This window comes from Oncorhynchus mykiss, chromosome 1 (assembly GCF_013265735.2).
Source record: "Oncorhynchus mykiss isolate Arlee chromosome 1, USDA_OmykA_1.1, whole genome shotgun sequence".
In the NCBI taxonomy this organism is placed as follows: Eukaryota; Metazoa; Chordata; class Actinopteri; order Salmoniformes; family Salmonidae; genus Oncorhynchus; species Oncorhynchus mykiss.
The window spans coordinates 69,419,381-69,435,887 of record NC_048565.1 but is presented as its reverse complement, the minus strand read 5'-3'; the positions used below and the strand labels follow the sequence as shown (position 1 = coordinate 69,435,887).

At 38.0% G+C, this 16,507-nt stretch overlaps 1 long non-coding RNA gene across 1 annotated transcript; it reads left to right on the top strand.

Moving 5' to 3' along the window:
• The first annotated feature begins 3,699 nt into the window (after positions 1-3,699).
• Positions 3,700-14,821, top strand: LOC118965314. Its single transcript, XR_005052655.1, has 3 exons — positions 3,700-3,751; positions 14,162-14,236; positions 14,526-14,821. It is a non-coding gene; the product is annotated as an uncharacterized LOC118965314 (long non-coding RNA).
• Positions 14,822-16,507: the final 1,686 nt, after the last annotated feature.

The following is a 16,507-nucleotide window of genomic DNA, read 5'->3' as shown; positions in this document are numbered from 1 at the left end:
CGGAGGCAGCTCAAGCAGGGCATAAATTTGACGAACTGACTTGTTGGAAAGGCTCTCCAGTAAAGCCATTCTACTGCCAATGTTTCCTTATGGAGATTGCATGGCCATGTGCTCTCATTTTATACATCAGCAACAGGTGTGGCAGAAAATTCCTGAACACTAAATTGAAAGGGTGTCCACATACTTTTGCCTATGTAGTAAATAAATGATTACACAATCTGAGTTCATGGTCATAGAATGTTTGGTTCTCATAAGAAATGTCAACAGAGTAGGTATGTGTGAAGTGAACCCTTAATTAAGATGGTTGAAGAATGAACAATGCATGTTTACTTAAAATGGCCTACCAGAATGCTAACCCTTGAATGTTGAGTTAGCACAGGTGGCTCTGTGCCTGAGAATGATACTTTTTCTACTGTTTACAGTAGGCCTACTTTATTGTCACTTGATAAGGCTCCTGAGTGATGCAGCGGTCTAAGGCACTGCATCAGTGCTAGAGGCGTCACTACAGACCCTGGTTCGATTCCAGGCTGTATCACAACCGGCCGTGATTGGGAGTCCCATAGGGTAGTGCACAGTTGGCCCAGTGTTGTTAGGGTTTGGCCGGGGTAGGCTGTCCTCGTAAATAAAAATGTGTTCTTTACTGACTTGCCTTGCTAATGGTTAAATAAATAAAAAATATTGAGTTTGTGGTTAATAACTGGATTTGATCCATTTTAAATGAGGCATACGAAAAACAACCCAGAAAGCAAACACTTGGAGGGTGGTACACTTGATAATTCAGTAGCCTTTTGTAACTCAACTCATTCCTATGTAACTTTCATTTTATTCAAATGTATTTGAAAAACAATTCCCGTTTTGTACAGTAATATTTATGTATATCCTGGTAACACTTTATAATAACCTTCTATAATATTTCTAAATGTTTTGTTTTAAATACCTATGAAGGGTAAGGTCTAGAATGCTTATACGTGTTAAGAAATAGTTCTGCTACGTATAAATAATTTATAAATGCTTATTTATTAAGGTTCTAAAAGTATAAAGTAAAACAATAAAGGCCTTGGCTATCAGGTGTTTTGCAGACTGCCTGGCCTATTCAATCAAAATCTGCATTTTCATGATCACATTAAAACATAGTAAGGAAAGCGTGATTGAACTGATATGTAGTTCACAATTCTTGCTAATCAAAAATAAGGATCTTCTACTTTTCTCACTCGATTACTGTGTTATATTCCATGTATATAGCCTCATTGTTATTTAATTGTGTTACTATTTTTCCTTTAGTTTATTTAGCACACTTTAATTACTTTTTAAAAACTGCATTGTTGCTTAAGGGCTCGTAAGTAAGCATTTCATGGTAAGGTCTACTGTTGTATTCGGCGCATGTGACAAAATGTTATTTTATTCATTGTTGACGCAGTGGACTGCAGTATTTAAATACCATGAAGACAGGACCAAATGTCTTTCTAATCAAAAGATGCATGTCGAAAATAAAACTGGCATATTAGCATTGTGAAACTAGCGTATTGTTGTCTGTTAACAGATGCCTATCAGATGAATTATTACACTATCGTTCCATCATTGGGCCACAAAGCAAAATACCTCAGCTCTCCCAGATGCCTGGCGGCCATAAAGCAAAATACCTCAGCTCTCCCAGATGCCTGGCGTGCTTGAGTCTCAATTTACCCCACAGATTGCACAACGGACAGTGACCTCACCTCCTGAAGACTGAGGGTGGGTAAGTGTTACATTTATTTCCTGTTAAGCAACTCATTTTCACAGTCAAACTAAGGGCTCTATTCAATCAAAACCGATTTCTAGGATAAGACAAAAACAACAACCCTTTTGCATTGCAAGATGGTGGGTTTTCCATATGACATTGTTGCATACCTGGACAACTACACTCCCCTTTATTTATTTGTACAGTAATGCACAACTTTTAATTTGGCTCTACGCTCCAGCATTTTCGATTGGAGATCAAATGTTTTTTATGAGGCGACAGTACAGAATGTCATGTTTTATTTGAGGGTATTTTCATGCATATATGTTTTACCGCTTAGAAATTAAAGCACTTTATGTATATATTTCAGTTGAAGGTGTCGTAAGTATTTGGGCAAATTCACTTATAGTGTATAGTAGTCAATGACAACAACAACCACGTGACTCTACAAACTCGTTAGATGCATTTGCTATTTGTTTTGGTTGTGTTTTGGATTGTGTTGTACAGAAATGAATGGTACATCATATATTGTCATTTTGGAGTCCGAATAGAATGTGTTTCTGAACACTTCTACATTAATGCTACGTGTGCCTTTTTTATGTATGTAGTTCCGTCGTTAAGATGTTCTTGTCTATTGATGTTCTGTATTATGCCATTCTGTATTATGTTTCATGTTTTGTGTGGACCCCAGGAAGAGTAGCTGCTGCTTTTGCAACAGCTAAGGGGGATCCTAATAAAATAACAAATACCAAATGCTGATGCTAACATGACCACAGAAAATCATGAATGAATCGTGAATAATGAGTAGTGAGAAAGAGGCATAAATATCATACCTTACCCCAAAATTAGAAGCGCCCATTTTTGGTAATGGTGAGAGGTTACATTTTTTTTTGAGGGGTATGATATTTATGCCTCTTTCTTACTCATAATTATTTACAATTATCCGTAATCATGGCAGCATCCACATTATTGTAGAAGTGAATACACTATAAGTGAATTTGTCCAAATACTTATGACACCTTCAAATGGGGGAACAAGATACATGAAGTGCTTTCATTTCTAAACAGTAAAACAGACATTTGATCTCAAATCAAAATTGCTGGAGTATAAAGCCAAATTAAACGTTTTAGCTTCACTGTCCAAATAAATACAGACGGGAGTGTATATCTTTGACATACCCTGGAACTCTGGTTACCAGGTTTGATTGAGGTGTATCACACTGTAGCGCAAAGTACATTTTTCAAAGAGACAATGTTTGTTATTCGTAGTGATGGTGTTGCTACAATTTCTTCACACCTCACCAAGCTTTGTTTCATGCCATTAAAAAGACAAATAAACCATTTATAGTTTCAAACAAAGTCTAGCTTTTATTTTATCAAATTACATTATACATCTATCTACTATAGAGGGTTTCAGTAGTATAGATATTCCCTTTTTGAAAGTGTAAAACCTCTAGCCTACTTACATATTTTTTCTCTTGGCTGCTTATGAATGCAGCCCGACGACATTCCCTCTCGGTATGTTAGTCATGACCAGAGACTGTATCAAACCTTGCTAAGCGGAGAGAGGAGACAATGTAGTTAATGTAACAGGTGTGAGTATCTGACACAGCAACAATATAATAAAACTAGTGAGGATCTTCCAATTATGTTAACAAATGTAATTGAATAACACTTTTTTAAAGTACTAGGCTAGCCCTTATGAAAAATCACTAGCATTCATATAAGAAACTGTACAGTTGTTTTTAATACCCTATAGTTAGCTTGTCACCTAAAACACTCACAAACCTTTACAGATGCACAATCGAGAGCATCATGTCGGGCTGTATCACCGCCTTGTACGGCAACTGCACCATGCTCAACTGCAAGGCTCTCCAGATGGTAGTGCGGTCTGCACAACACATCACCGGGGGCAAACTACCTGCCCTCCAGGACACCTACACCACCCGATGTCACAGGAAGGCCATAAAGATCATCAAGGACATCAACCACCCGAGCCACTGCCTGTTCACCCCGCTATCATCCAGAAGGCGAGGTCAGTACAGGTGCATCAAAGCTGGGACCGAGAGACTGAAAAACAGCTTCTATCTCAAGGCCATCAGACTGTTAAACAGCCATCACTAACATAGAGAGGCTGCTACCAACATACAGACTCAAATCTCTGGCCACTTTAATAAATGGACTTGATAAAGGTATCACTCGTCACTTTAAATAACGCCACTTTAATAATGTTTACATATCCTACACTACTCATCTCATATGTATATACTGTATTCTATACCATCTACTGCATCTTGCCTATGCCGCACGGCCATCGCTCATCCATATATTTATATGTATATATTCTTATTCATCCCTTTACTTTTGTGTGTATAAGGTAGTCGTTGTGAATTTGTTAGATTACTTGTTAGATATTACTGCGTTGTCGGAACTAGAAGCACAAGCATTTCGCTACACTCGCATTAACATCTGCTGACCATGTGTATGTGACCAATACAATTTGATTGGATTTTAGTATGCTATGACATTCTTTTGCTATGAAAATACAAAATAATGATTATAGGAGTCTCTATAGTATGTATTTTTGACCTATATTAACTTCAAACTATCCAATAAGATTTCAGTAGCATAAATGTTATGCAGTATCTCTAAAGTATTCTTATGAATTTAATTAGCGTTCCTGTATTATTTTCTATAATATTCCCCTGAAGTTATTGAAAGCATTCCTATAGGCTATTATCAAATAAAAAACATTTCCTGCTAGCAAAAAAAGAAAGTCGACCAATATTTATTTTATATGCCAACATGGGTATAGCCAGGTTACTTTTAAAGTAGTGTGAATTTTTGGGATGGATACTTTCAATACATTAATACCATTAGAAACATTTTGCATCTTAGTAAAAACAGAGCAGTAATATTCATGTTAATTTATTTTAATTTAAAAAAAACATGTACAATATATAAGCGATGACCCTTGCATCACTGATGCATGTCCCTGATAAGTTAGCAATGAGTAATACTATTAGAATCACACCGATTCAATGACATACAACACACATTCTGTGATCTCCAAGACTCCAACTATTGCTCAATTCCAGTGAAACCAAATGCATGCGTTTTAACTTGAAGCGGCACTTCCCTAACATATCCTCACACTGGACGGACCTGAATTAAATTATGTTGATGCTTTTCTTGGCCAGGTCACCATTGCAAATGAGAATCAGCTCTCATCAATCAGCTCAATAACATCAACCAGCTCTCTAAATACACCCATAACTAATCTCTCTCATAAGTGTTTGGCAGAGGGACAAGCTAGCCATCCACATAAATACATTTACACTTGATATCTTCCAAAGAAAAAGCTTTTTTTTGTCTCGACCTCTCAACTTTCACACATTTTTTTGGATGAGATGCCTAGATTGCGGTTGATGAACAAACTGTCTGCTTAAAATACATATGGTTGAACCACAACAATGGGAATAGGTTGACATAAACAGTTTGTTTGACAAATGCAATTCAGTCTAACAAAGAAAAAGAACAGCAGTTGTGCGCAACATCCATTTTTGAACACGAATGAGTTATTCTACTTTTTTTCTGAGATTTTGTAGTTAGTTGTGTGATAAACAATCTGTTCATAAATGAATCGGCCGTATGACTCCACAGGCTGGGATGGGACAGATCCGGTAATTAGTTCTTCTACAGCAAGTTTTACAAAAGCTGTGAGGTGAAGAGGTACAGATTTTCCAAGAGTTTAGAGTTTTTTGTCTGCAAGTTTTGAAAGGAATATACCGAACTCTGACTCTGGGTGAAATCCTAAAACACTAAGACGTTTGGGAATTACTCGCCAAAGAAGGAAAAGCTGGCAAATTTGTTGTGGAACACACTGCGTTCCATGGAAAAGAGATATCAAACTTCCATTGTAAAAATGTAAAAGTCAGACATTTGTAAAATATGCTAAATGTAAAAGATGACGTTGCCCAGAGAGGCACTCAGTTCAGTACACTATCAGTAAGGTAGATTAGCTGATGACAATTGAAAGAAACATTTTCTTGTCCATATAATTCTTCCATTTTTTTGACTAAGAGGACTAAAGAAATGTGAGCTCATCTAAGGCCCCACTGTCAAATACATCCTTGAAGCAAAATATGCATGCTGAATGTAAGTAGAATTTTTTGGGGGGGACTGGAAGGATGCCAGGCAGAACAATGATTGAATAAAACAGAATAAATGCACGACACACCGATGCTTTCCAAAATGTTCTTATATGCAGTGATCGCGGTATTCTTGTGATTTCCTTTGGTGGCTTGAGATTTAGCAGTCGAGAGTCTAATTCTGCAATTTGTCGACCTATGTACCATGGATTCAAACAGTTATGCCGAGGAGAACAGAATGCATGTAGTCAGGCAAAAAAACAAACACAATGTTGAACAATGGAAGCAAAAGCAGTGTTGACAACCCCTTTACACCATTTTGCGGAATGTCAGTGCGAGCAGCGTGAAATGCATTATCCTTAAATTGATTGTGTGATCTTTGAATTTGCAGTTGTTGACTGTAAGGTTAGGATCTTACATATCCTCTGCCTTTGGGGACAACTTTACCGGGGTGCAAGCACCAGTCACATCCATATTTACCAATGAATTGCTTACAGTAATGAAGGATTGGCCTGGCAATTGCATCTGAGGAACAAATCATGGAGAAGACCTTTGTCCTCTTCAGAATCCCACTGTTATCTCCCCAAAGTAAGGGGTTTTGGGCTAAATCGCAACATTCATCAATAAAAGGTTTTTAAAAAGGTGTCCATTCTAGGTTTTTCTGGGTCAAACCAAAGTCCTGCAACTATCACATTTTCTTTCCAATGTATGTAAGGCAGTTCATTTATGGTAAATTGAAGAGGCCAAACTGAGTAATTTGAGGAGTTAAAAATGGGTACTCATCACAATTCCAGGTTAATGTTAAATCAGCAGCAGGTAGCCTCTTTTCTTTCAGTAATGTCTGGTACATCTTTCCATCCATCTATGACATCCTCGATTTCATATTCTTCTTCCTTCACTGTTTTCCTCAAAATACAGTGCCTTGCGAAAGTATTCGGCCCCCTTGAACTTTGCGACCTTTTGCCACATTTCAGGCTTCAAACATAAAGATATAAAACTGTATTTTTTTGTGAAGAATCAACAACAAGTGGGACACAATCATGAAGTGGAACAACATTTATTGGATATTTCAAACTTTTTTAACAAATCAAAAACTGAAAAATTGGGCGTGCAGAATTATTCAGCCCCCTTAAGTTAATACTTTGTAGCTCCACCTTTTGCTGCGATTACAGCTGTAAGTCGCTTGGGGTATGTCTCTATCAGTTTTGCACATCGAGAGACTGACATTTTTTCCCATTCCTCCTTGCAAAACAGCTCAAGCTCAGTGAGGTTGGATGGAGAGCATTTGTGAACAGCAGTTTTCAGTTCTTTCCAGATTCTCGATTGGATTCAGGTCTGGACTTTGACTTGGCCATTCTAACACCTGGATATGTTTATTTTTTAACCATTCCATTGTAGATTTTTCTTTATGTTTTGGATCATTGTCTTGTTGGAAGACAAATCTCCGTCCCAGTCTCAGGTCTTTTGCAGACTCCATCAGGTTTTCTTCCAGAATGGTCCTGTATTTGGCTCCATCCATCTTCTCATCAATTTTAACCATCTTCCCTGTCCCTGCTGAAGAAAAGCAGGCCCAAACCATGATGCTGCCACCACCATGTTTGACAGTGGAGATGGTGTGTTCAGGGTGATGAGCTGTGTTGCTTTTATGCCAAACATAACGTTTTGCATTGTTGCCAAAAAGTTCAATTTTGGTTTCATCTGACCAGAGCACCTTCTTCCACATGTGTGGTGTGTCTCCCAGGTGGCTTGTGGCAAACTTTAAACAACACTTTTTATGGATATCTTTAAGAAATGGCTTTCTTCTTGCCACTCTTCAATAAAGGCCAGATTTGTGCAATATACGACTGATTGTTGTCCTATGGACAGAGTATCCCACCTCAGCTGTAGATCTCTGCAGTTCATCCAGAGTGATCATGGGCCTCTTGGCTGCATCTCTGATCAGTCTTCTCCTTGTATGAGCTGAAAGTTTAGAGGGACGGCCAGGTCTTGGTAGATTTGCAGTGGTCTGATACTCCTTCCGTTTCAATATTATCGCTTGCACAGTGCTCATTGGGATGTTTAAAGCTTGGGAAATATTTTTGTATCCAAATCCGGCTTTAAACTTCTTCACAACAGTATCTCGGACCTGCCTGGTGTGTTCCTTGTTCTTCATGATGCTCTCTGCGCTTTTAACGGACCTCTGAGACTATCACAGTGCAGGTGCATTTATACGGAGACTTGATTACACACAGGTGGATTGTATTTATCATCATTAGTCATTTAGGTCAACATTGGATCATTCAGAGATCCTCACTGAACTTCTGGAGAGAGTTTGCTGCACTGAAACTAAAGGGGCTGAATAATTTTGCACGCCCAATTTTTCAGTTTTTGATTTGTTAAAAAAGTTTGAAATATCCAATAAATGTCGTTCCACTTCATGATTGTGTCCCACTTGTTGTTGATTCTTCACAAAAAAAATACAGTTTTATATCTTTATGTTTGAAGCCTGAAATGTGGCAAAAGGTCTCAAAGTTCAAGGGTGCCGAATACTTTCGCAAGGCACTGTATATATTCCATGGTTCTCCAGTGTATCTCACAGAATGTCCCTCAAAAGGTATTGACAAAAAGAAAAGTGTTGTTTCTCTGATGGACGTTCCACAATGTGAGCAATTTGCGTCTTCGGGTTGCTTTCCTAAGTAATTTTGGCATTCATCACAAAATAAATGAGAGACAGCTGTCAGGGCTGGATTACCAGAAAACTTTTTGAAGAGATATTTAGATTTGTTACTGATGCTTGTTACTGATGCTCCAGGGTAAATCCTTTCTTCGTTCTGAAGAGTTAGATGCAAGGTATATTTAGACATTTGTTTAAGCCAGAAGGAAACGTATAATAAATCTGCAAAGGTAGAACAGATTGCTAAGGCCTGAGAGTTGTGTGTGTTTGTGCACTTGACACTTACCATCTCAGGGGCATCATCATAGTCTAAATCATCAGAGCCAGGTTGATTGGGGTGTGTCAGGGGGTACCTTTATTTAACCAGGCAAGTCAGTTAAGACCAAATTCTTATTTACAATGGCGGCCTAGGATCAGTGGCTTGTTCAGGGGCAGAACGACAGATTTTTACCTTGTCCGCTTGGGCAGTCAATCTAGCAACCTGCCGCCCATACATGGAGAAAACCAACACAGAACATTATCTAACTAAAATATTTGATAGGACACTGACTTCACAAGGGTGAGGCTAATTAACTGAATGTCTGTGTGTGTACCACATTTATGTGTACATGTGGGTACCTGATGTCCCCACATGTACAAAAACCTGACAAATTGGACCTCGTGGGGACATTTGCAAATCCCCATGAGTATCCCCAAATCCCCCAATTGCGATTTTGGACTTAGTGGTTAAGTTCAGGGAAAAACTTACAATTGGGAATACTGTTAGAATTGGGGTTACTATTAGGTTTAGGCATTGCGGGTTAAGTTTAGGGCATTAGGGCCAGGTACATTTTAGCCTTAACATTTAGGTTATTGAGGTTATGGTTAGGGTTCAGGTTAGGGTTAGGATAAGAGTTAGGGTTACGTTTTGGGTCAAGTTTAGGTCTCAAGTCCCCACAAGGATAGAAAAACAAACGTGTGTGTGTGTTTATGCACCTGACACTTACCATCTCAGGGGCATCATCATAGTCTAAATCATCAGAGTCAGGTTAATTGAGGTGTGTTAGAGGGTCCTAATTGGGGTGTGTCAGGGGGTTCTAAATTAGGAACACATGGAGAAAACAAACACAGAACATTATCTAACTAAAATATTTGATAGAATACATAACACTGACTTTACAAGTTGTGAGGCTAAAAACGGAATGTCTGTGTATGTGTTTGCGCATGTTTGTGCACCTGACACGAATCATCTCAGGGGCATCATCATGGTCTAAATCATCAGAGCCACGTTGATTGGTGTGTGTTAGAGGGTCCTAAAAAATTATCAGAGAAAACAAACACAGAACAGTATCTAATGAAAATATTAGCTAGAATACATGACTCTGACTTCAATTTGAGGATAAGAAACTGAATGTCTGACTGTGTGTGTGTGTGTACCTGACACACGACTAAATCCTCATTAAGCTCTAAATAATCAGAGCCATGTTGATTGAGGTTTGTAAGTAGCTAGCTAGAAACTAGATACTGAATACAAACACTGACAATATACCACCTAGCAAGTAAACTAGCTACTGTATCTAGCTAGCAGAAATAACGTTACAGCTAGTGTATTCATACCAGTAACAGCATAGCATAATAAATTGAACACCCCAAGCAGTAATATGGTTGTAGCTCCATTAAAAAATACATCTAGTTCTCTAGAACTCACACCTAGCTAATGCATTATAACAATAATACTTGAATATTCCTGATTGATCTGGTCTGTCGAGGAAAAGGGAAGTTTTCATCACGCATCCATTTTTTTTATTTTTATATCACTCAGACTGAAGGCATTTCTTATAAGGGTAAGCAAAATAGCTAGTTGTTGAAAACTGCTTGCATCATGTCAACTGCTAATGAAACTGATTCCGTAGCTAGCTGTAAAAAAAAAAAAAAAACGTTGCTGCAAAGCATAAAAGGCGCCAAGCTCTACGTAACTAAGTCGTGCGCATGGCCGAAAGTTTTTTTAAAAACTAGGCGCGAGCAAAGAAAATAACGGTTTACTTTGTTTGCATTTTGCAGCACAAGCAAAATATCACCAAACATGTATGTATGCACTTGTGAATTTTTTTGAAGGGACATCAGAAATTGTTCCAGTGGAACATATTGAAGAGTTTGATGGGACGTGCGACAACGTGAAATAATGTATTGTTAATTTGCAGCTCACTGGGAAGAGACATGTCATGGTTCTGGATGATAAGCTAACTCACGTTAGCTAGCTAACGTACCCAGCTAATGACACAAGATATGGTTAGTGTTATCAATCGTTAAACTTAGTTATACAAAAGTAATACAGCCAAGACATTGGCTATAACAATAACTAATGTAGGTAACGTTAGATAGCTAATGAGCTAGTTATATCACTTAGGTTCCCTAGTATGTGTAGGTAGCATGCTAATCACTGGCTAGGTATGCTTAGTTGTGAAATTGACTAGATAATTATATCTTTGCACAAAACCTGTAATTTTCTGACTGTAGCTATGTTACTCTACCAGAGTGTGTCACAGAAAAATAATTGGGCCGAGTCTGGAAAAAAAACATCAGGCGGACATAATGACCAGTATATCACCTCAAGTAAGTTTCTAACACTTTGTAGCATTAACGTTAGTTGTGCAATTTAAGTTGATGCATTAAAGGTTAATTTAACCCTGTCTCACCTACTTAATGCAGTAATCACTAATATTAGCATAAAACTTTGTCATTGAAATCAGATTTCTCCTCAACACACCAAATATATATTATGTGGTTAATAATTATGTCTGAAACACCTCCAATCAGACTAAATGAGACTAAAAAACACCACAGTGTCAATTGGTGGATTTTGTCTTTAAAAAATATGTCCCCTATTCATGTCTAAATTTGTAAATTGTACAAAATATTTGTCCTTGTGTTTATACCCATATATACTGTGATTAGGTTCAGTTGTAGGTGTATCTCTGAGTAGGTGCAGTTGTATAGTGTCTACCAATCTATTAGTTGAATAAATATTGCATGCAAATGTCATGATAGCACATTATGTTCTATATTTTCAGAGTTGCCAGGTTTGCTCCAGGAGGTGAAAAACCTAAAGAGGGAACGAATGAGACACAAAACTTCAAAGGGTGTCAGTGTTTGGTTTAAGCATGATGACCAGAATATGAGGAGTAGAGATTGAGAGTAGGAAAGATGAGAAGTTGGAAGGTGTACCGGCTGTTTGAAGAAGAGGACCAAGGTGCAGCGTGGTACGTGTTCATGATTTAATAATAGAACTGAACACTGAATAACAAAGAGAACGAACGAAACAGTTCTGTCTGGTGCAGACACAAAAACAGAAAACAACTACCCACAAAACACAGGTGGAAAAAGGCTACCTAAGTATGGTTCTCAATCAGAGACAACGATAGACGGCTGCCTCTGATTGGGAACCACACCCAGCCAAACACACAGAAATAGAAAACATAGAATGCTCACGCCCTGACCAAACCAAAATAGAGACATAAAAATAATCTCTAAGGTCAGGGCGTGACAGAAGGGGGTGGTTGAGTGAATCTGTATCCACTTTTTCTGTCTGTCATATTGTGTGTTCCCAAACATGGCTAGTGGATCCACACCAATCTCCAAAACTCACAATGGTAGGAGAGGAAACACAGTTTCTAACGGTGTGTGTGTTTGGTTTAAGCATGATGACCAGAATATGAGGAGTAGAGATTGAGAGTTTGAGGAATGATTAAAAGTTGTAAGGAGGTGGTTGAATGAATCTGTATTAAATCATACTGTGTGTTCCCAGACATCAGGGCTAGTGGATCCACACCCTTCCTCCAACTCCCAAAAGCAGCACTCCAAGACATAGCTGTCAAAACCCTCCCAGACAGCATGGTAGAATGACTTCAAACCTTGAGCTGGAAAGCGGGAATGCAAACTAGTCACAATTTGAATACAAAAGCAGGTGTTTTAACATTGTAACAATACAGCAAGCAGAAAAATACTGTATGCATGTGCAATTTTGCTTAATTTAACATAAATGTTTTATGCATATTGTAGTACAATGATAATTTGTCTGAAGTGTTTTAACTAATAGAGCGCCATATAGGATTATGCAAAACATAGTCACGAAACTATTTCTCGTTAACTACTAAAACTAGCTAACGAAGTACATCAAGCAAACAACGAGTCATGGCAGAAAGGACTACGAGAATGGTTTTATAATTCAAATTTTACTTACTTAAAGGGGGGGTTCATCGAAAAATACTTTTAACCTCATAAGAACATTTGCCTAGGCAATAGCCTTTACCAGAGACAGCTTTTTGGTTATTTGGATCAGTATTAAGACTTCTGACATTTTATTTCAAAATGTGACATTTACAATTATATCTAGAATGTATGAAAAACGAAGTATTTATCCTCACTTTATGCAACAAATGTTGTCTCGTCATTTAATTGCCCCCAAAACAATCTGTTTTGCTTTAAAACATGTTACAAAAATCAAACTACTCGAGCTTATGTTTTCTTCAGTTTGTCATCTGGTTGATACTCTTCCTCTTGGTTCAAAGATTTGTAAGTAGGTTCTGACTCTGACCCAAGTCGCGCCCCGGCGCAGATTAATCGAAAATGACTTCCTGGATTTTAATGAAACCATGACCAATATCATTGGGAAATATTAGGCTAGGTCAATATTTTAGCAAAGTAATCTTATAGAGATTTTAACTACAAGGACTATTGCAGTGATTGGAGGCACTGGTGGTGTCTTTTGAAGGTATTTATGATAAACGTTGACATTAAATGGGGTTTCTTTGGGAGAGGGAGAAGTAGAATTCGCTGATGAGCTAAACTAAATACTGATCCAACCAACATAAAAACTGTCTCTGGTGAAGGCTAATGCCTAGGAAAATGTTATTGTGAAACACCTCTTTAACATAGTTGACTAAAACATTAAACAAGGGAATACAAAGAAAGATACGAGTTGTATAGTTACCACTAGTGCTGAGGGATAGGACTACATCCATCATCAATGGCGACGAAGTGCCAATGTCAAAAACAATGTTTGTTAGTCGACTCGAGAAATTCTGTTTTCAGCAACTTTTTACAATCACGGATAATGATGTTAATAAACTATTCATGTGTTCTGCAAAGTCCTAATATCGGTAACAATACTGGTTTTGTCTGAATACTCGGCACACCCCTATTAAAAACATACTGGGGATGATTGCACTAACAAGGCAAGGGTATTTTAGAACAGGTGCACACAAACTGCAAGTCAGAGCAAATACTAATATTAAAATACTGTATTGATTTCGATGTAATTTTAAAAAAATATTCTAATATCATGCAAAAAAACAAAGTTTCTGTCCATAACAACAACAAAAAAAGTTGAAAAGTTTGAATACATTGTTGATAACTAGTACAGTACTGTAAAAAGACCACATTTTGACCACAGCTTCTAAAGGCCCAAAATCATGTGTAACTGGCTTTTTTTAAATGTCTTTAAATTAGAGTTATTTTCTGATGTTTTACTGGTGGAACTGGCAGGTGTTAAACTCCATGCGAACATTATCACTCGACTGAGCAAATAACCATCAAAGTGATATTTCTGAGCTCATGACAGCTCTGTTTCCCAGAGAGGTAATCATCGTCTCTTTGTTGACAGAAAAAAAATTGAATGCATTCTGGGACCAGGAGGCAAAGAAACCGCTGTGCCCAATCAAAGTGTCTGCCATTTGCAGTAAGTTGCTTAGTAATTTTTTACTATAAATAGTGTACAATAATATGTAGAATTATGAAAGATACGACTTTTACTTCAAAATACAGCAGAACTGCTAGTACTGTAAATGGCCAAAAGGGGGTTTTGTAGTTTATTTTATTTATTTATTGCAAGAGTGTGAATGTGCGTGTGTGTAACCTGATCTCAGGTCTATTAGTTTGTGCCAAGACTGTTGATTCATTTGGGGTTAGGCAGGCCATTCTGTACTTAAAGCACATTTGTTAAAACCCTCTTTTCTTTTTCTCAACAGCGTTTTTTATTATGTGAAACCAGATGGAGGAGAAGGAAGTCTTAAAAATAATTATATTGAAGCGTAACAATTAGTCGAAATTGCTTAAGTCCAAGATTTAGGTTTAAACTGTAGTAACTTGGAGGCTAAGGCGTAACTTTTTGATTTGTTAACTCAGTGATGCTTATAATTTACTGTTTCACAATTCCAGTGGGTCAGAAGTTTACATACACTAAGTTGACTGTGCCTTTAAACAGCTTGGAAAATTCCAGAAAATGGTGTCATGGCTTTAGAAGCTTCTGATAGGCTAATTGACATCACTTGGGTCAATTGGAGGTGTACCTGTGGATGTATTTCAAGGCCTACCTTCAAACTCAGTGCCTCTTTAACATCATGGGAAAATCAAAAGAAGTCAGCCAAGACCTCAGAAAAAATATTGGTTCATCCTTGAGAGCAATTTCCAAATGCCTGAAGGTACCACGTTCATCTGTACAAACAATAGTACGCAAGTATAAACACCATGGGACCACGCAGCCGTCATACGGCTCAGGAAGGAGACGCGTTCTGTCTCCTAGAGATGAACGTACTTTGGTGCGAAATATGCAAATCAATCCCATAACAACAGCAAAGGATCTTGTGAAGAAGCTGGAGGAAACGGGTACAAAAGTATCTATATCCACAGTAAAACGAGTCCTATAGTGACATAACTTGAAAGGTCGCTCAGCAAGGAAGAAGCCACTATTCCAAAACTGCCATAAAAAAGCCAGACTACGGTTTGCAACTGCACATGGGGCGGCAGGGTAGCCTAGTGGTTAGAGCGTTAGACTTTTGACCGAAAGGTTGAAAGTTCAAATACCCAAGCTGACAAGGTACAAATCTGTCATTCTGCCCCTGAACAGGCAGTTAACCCACTGTTCCTGTCATTGAAAATAAGAATTTGTTCTTGACTGACTTGCCTAGTTAAATAAAGGCAAAAAAATAAATGGGGACAAAGATTGTACTTATTGGAGAAATGTCCTCTGGTTTGGCCATAATGGCCATCGTTATGTTTGGAGGAAAAAGGGGGATGCTTGCAAGCCGAAGAACACCATCCCAACCGTGAAGCACGAGGGTTGTGAAGCCAACCGTGAAGCATCATGTTGTGGGTGTGCTTTGTTACAGGAGGGACTGGTGCACTTCACAAAATTATATGGCATTATGAAGAAGGAAAATTATGTGGATATATTGAAGCAACATCTCAAGACATCAGTCGGGGAAATTAAAGCTTGGTCGCAAATGGGTCTTCCAAATGGACAATGACCCTAAGCATACTTACAAATTTGTGGAAAAATGGCTTAAGGACAACAAAGTCAATGTATTGGAGTGGCCATCACAAAGCCCTGACCTCAATCCCATAGAACATTTGTGGGCAGAACTGAAAAAGCGTGTGCGAGCAAGGAGGCCTACAAACATGACTCGGTTACACCAGCTCTGTCAAGAGGGATGGGACTAAATTCACCCAACTTATTGTGGGAAGCTTTTGGAAGGCTACCCGAAACGTTTGACCCAAGTTAGACAATTTAAAAGCAATGCTACCAAATACTAATTGAGTGTATGTAAACTTCTGACCCACTGGGAATGTGATGAAAGAAATAAAAGCTGAAATAAATCATTCTCTCTACTATCATTCTGACATTTCACATTCTTAAAATAAAGTGGTGATCCTAACTGACCTAAAACAGGGAATTTTTACTAGGATTAAATGTCAGGAATTGTGAAAAACTGAGTTTAATTTGGCTAAGGTGTATGTAAACTTCCGACTTCAACTGTATGTCTTTTTTTTGTTGTTGCCTGTTTGCCTTTTATTTTGGCATTTATACGTGTCACATATTAGTTTGCAAACAATGTAAACAAATAATAATAATTGATTTAATAAAGCCGCATACAAACATGTTATCTTTTTTGCTTTCTTGAGTAAGGCAGCTCCAAAATTCAGGTGTTTCAGCCTAGCTCAGTGCTTTCTG